The sequence below is a fragment of the Rhagoletis zephyria genome, unplaced genomic scaffold (assembly GCF_001687245.7).
Source record: "Rhagoletis zephyria isolate East Lansing unplaced genomic scaffold, Rhagoletis_zephyria_1.1 Rzeph_scaffold_00436, whole genome shotgun sequence".
NCBI lineage: Eukaryota > Metazoa > Arthropoda > Insecta > Diptera > Tephritidae > Rhagoletis > Rhagoletis zephyria.
In genome coordinates, this window is record NW_016157520.1 from 190,863 (window position 1) to 195,222 (window position 4,360).

A 4,360-nucleotide genomic window follows, 5' to 3' on the forward strand; every position below is an offset into this window, starting at 1 on the left:
ATAAAAATGACAGCACTTAACCATTTCACTGAGATGGTTAAAAGCTAACCAACTCGAAACCACGTCGAAAGTCTGATACAACCCTGTGTTTTCCCGCCATCTGTGGGTCATTAGCGTTAAAATGTAAAAAAACGTTCCTTACTAGTGTTTGGACTTAACTAATATCAGATTAGATTTACTACGGTTTTTGAAAAAATTTTAAATTTACTCCTCTACTCCGCTTGACTTCAAATCTATTCCGTTTTTTTTCATTCATGTTATGCCCTCTTGGGCCGTTTTTTGAGTGTTCACCACCGGTTTCAGTAAAAAAAAATCGAAAGTTCTCACTGTTAAAAAGTAAAGGGCCATTCACATACAACTTTCCTCGCTTTGCTTGACAGTTCAAACTTTGACAACAAAGCGTGGAACGCAGAAGGTATGCTACAATAAACGCTTTGACAGCTTTTACGTTCTCCTTTTCCTCCATATATTTTCTCTGTAAAATAGATAACAATATAATAATATGCATTAATAGTAGCAATAAAATTTCCTATTTACCCTATTTTTGTCAATAAATGCAAATGCAAGCGCAGGAGAAAAGATACAATTGCCAAAGCGGGCAAAAGTTGAGAGTTGCCCAAGATTTTGCTTCGCTTTGCTTTGCTTCAAACGTTTTTTATGTGAGCATACTCATGCATATGCCTACATCGATCTTATATGTCAAAGCAAGGAACTATCAAGCAAAGCGAAGAAAGTTGTATGTGAATCAGCCTTAACTCTTTCATAGCAATGCATCAATAAAGTAACTTCCTTATTTTTTATGTATGGCTGTAGAAATTGGCGGATGCAGAACTTTACTTAAGTTGTTAAAAAATATATGTAGAATGAAATTTATATAAAGTAGAAAAAGTTTAGATCCTGTTGCTCTTTAAAAAATTAAGTGTTGGAAATGTTCTACTTTATAGAAAATGCTAAATATTACCAAAATATTTAACATATTATCCCTACATTGCCTCGCGTTCTCTACATTTGTACTGCTTTATAAACCTCAAACCGCAGTGTGGACAGCAATAGTTAGTGATGTGGTTAAGTTCGATTTGAGATGGTTAACTTTTTGGTGGGGACATGTTATTTGGCGGATAAACAATTTTAAATCGCTATACCCCACGTCGTGCGGGAGATGTGGTCTTTTGCTTACTCAGGTGAAGTTAGAGTAATGATGTTGAAAGTTGTTCCAGTTAAGTTCTCTCTCATATGCAGTTTCTAACTCGATTTGCCTTAAAATGTCTTCTTTCAGGATCCACCTTGATACAATTAGGGGTTCTTCGTTGGCTAACTTTGATCGTCGATCGACGGCTTCGTTTCCATCTATAACTACGTGGCTTGGACACCACATCAGTTTTAGTCTCTTCTCGCATCGCAATAGCAAATTTCTTATATTTGAAACTAAATGATTCTCTTTTCTAACATTTACGATTGATTCAATTGCGGATAGGCTGTTGGAGACTATTATGTGTTTGTCTTTTATTTTAATTGCAAATTTAACTGCTTCCAAAATTGCCACAGCCTCGGATGTGAACACGCAACAGCCATGATACAGAATACTTGGAAATTGTCTGATTTTCTTCATCTAGGACTGCGAATGCGATGATGCTTAAAGCTTTGGACCAGAGGTCGAAAATATCCCTATCCACTTTGAAATTGTCCCAAAATAACCATCAATATTTAAGAGAAAGAAGAACCCACAAAAAAGAACAGGTGGTTTATTTTTTGTAGATGTGTGCTCCTCTCAGTGGGAAAGGGTTATTTGCATATCTTTTTCCGTTGCTGTTGGACACTGACACTTATCGCTTGAAGAGGAGAAATAAGTGCTAGAGTGTTAGTAAAATTTTTAAATTTACCTTGATCTTAATTTTTGTATCAATAAAGTAAAATAACTTATTTTCGGTGTATCATATTAAGAATGTGCACGCTCTCTTCTTTGTCATAAATGTTCGCACATGTATGCGTACGTATATGTCGAGAAAAGAAATGCTTAACGCTTTGCTTCCACTTATGTACGCCCACTTATTTTATTTTTTTAAGACACTTAAAAATAAAAGTCCCTGGCAAAGTGTCTTTGCCTAAGGTAAATTTTAGCAGTTGATAAATAACCCACAACGGAAAACACAAAAAGATCGCACAGAGTGATATGCCACGGTGAGAAACACTCTTTGCTTGAGAGATGAGTATTTGTGTCAGTGGTAAACACCATACAAGACACTTGGTGACGGTTATTTTCGATCTCTGCTTTGGACTCATCTGTGTAAAGGAATTTCTATTCGGTATTCCGGAGCGCCACTGGGGCAGGCGAACAAAATTCATATCGTTGAAATTAACCGAGACATCCATAATTTTGGCGGGTTCATCACATCTTCCAATTGCAGATTTTCTAGCCCTTTGGTTTCGAACTATGGCGGAGTCTTTCACTGCATCGTGGAGCAATGGATTATTAGAGAACAACCGCTTTGGCATTGGCATTGTATGGGACTCTTTCGTCTAATGATGGTAGGCCAGCTTCAGCTAATATGCACCTCGTAGGTGAGGTTTGTAAATGCACGGAGACTTTTTCTAATTGCAGCGTGGTACGGAGCGTATAATAACTTGAGATCATTCTTTACACAATGCCCATAGATTGCGAGTCCATAATCAATTATCGACAAAAGCAGAGCCTCTATGATGTTGCTTAAGGTTGATTGGTATACATGACAGTGTGTGGACGACAGATATTTATTTAATATATATTTATATATATATAATGTTATATTTAATAACATAATATTTAATAACATTAAGAAGAGTACATAGGTTTTTCTTTATGTGCAAACAATGTTCTCTAAATGTAAACCTACTATCAAATATTAACCCTAATTTTCGAAAGGAATCACAATTAGATATATTACAATTGTTAAATACTAGATTTATCGATGTACAAACTCGCTTTTTGCAGATGTGCAACGTTTTACATTTCTCAACGGAAAGATTAGCACTTGGGCAGACCGACCAAGCATAGATTTTATTTAAGATTTTAAAGAAATGGCGATGTATCATCGTTAAATCTTTACATTTTGTGAATAGCAGCATGTCATCGGCATAAATTAAATTTGAGATACTATTTTGAAAGTAATTTGTGGATCTCCTCAAAAGCCATGATAAACAATATCACCGACAGAGGAGATCCCTGTGGATAGGCTGTCGGTTCTACGTACCGAGTCATTCCCACGACAGCAAGTTCTACGTACCGGAATTACTCGGGTTTTACCCGCCCAAGGGCTGTTGTTTCGGCGATCTAACCCCGTTTAGGTCGGCGAAGTATCTCAGAAGTTATTCTTCCATAGAGCTTCAGTTGCTACGCATTCTTCTGCTCAGGGCTGGCATCGAGTCAAACCCAGGGCCATAACGGGACGGGTGGAAGTCACCTCAGAATCTGCGCAAAACTACGGACCCATCGGCAGTGGACCACATCATTTGTGGCCCCCTGCTGCTCAAAGAGAGCAGCCTCCACGGCTAATCGCAGTCCACCTGAGCAGCTCAACACAAACACCACAACACAACAACACAACACAACAACACAATAGACCACACAACAACCACGACAGACCACACAACAGACACAACCACACCACCACCACCACGCCGCCGCCAACAGCTCGTGGTTCCTCATACAATCTGCGCGGTATGTCGGAACAGGATATTCCGAAACGTGACATCAGTCAAGTGCTACACCTGCCTTGGATGGTGTTACTTTCGGGCATGTTTAGGTCTGCGCACCACGCGAGATTGGACGAGGAACTTCGAGGGCCCGTGTTGCGCCGCTCGGTCGCAAACCCCAACTGCGACGCCACCCACTACCACCACAGGGCGGCAACCTCCACAGCAGCGCGCACAGCCATTGGCGGCAAGGCCACACAAATCCCTCACTCCCCGCATAATAACACGTCTCCCGAACGACACGAAGCTCCCTCAATTTAACTGGTTGGAGGTGGAATGCATGGTATAGAGGGTGTCCCAGAAATAACGTGCCAAACTTTAGGGGAAGGTAGGTGGGGGGGTGAGCTCCCTGATAAACAAAAAATTTCCAGGTAAAAGTGTCACCGTTTTTGAAATATTTACATTTTTTCGAATTTAAACAAATTCGTGCCTTTTCTTGTGTTTTCTTTAACTGCAACTACAAACCGGGCAATACTTAGTAAATTTTTTATGTAAAATACTTGCCCCTCCATACTCAAATGCAATGTAGTTAAAATATATTAAGGAACCATCATAAAATTAGGACTATTTCTGGATTTTTAACTTTTTGATATTTTCTTCCCCAACTTTGACTATCTCGGGTGAAAAAAAA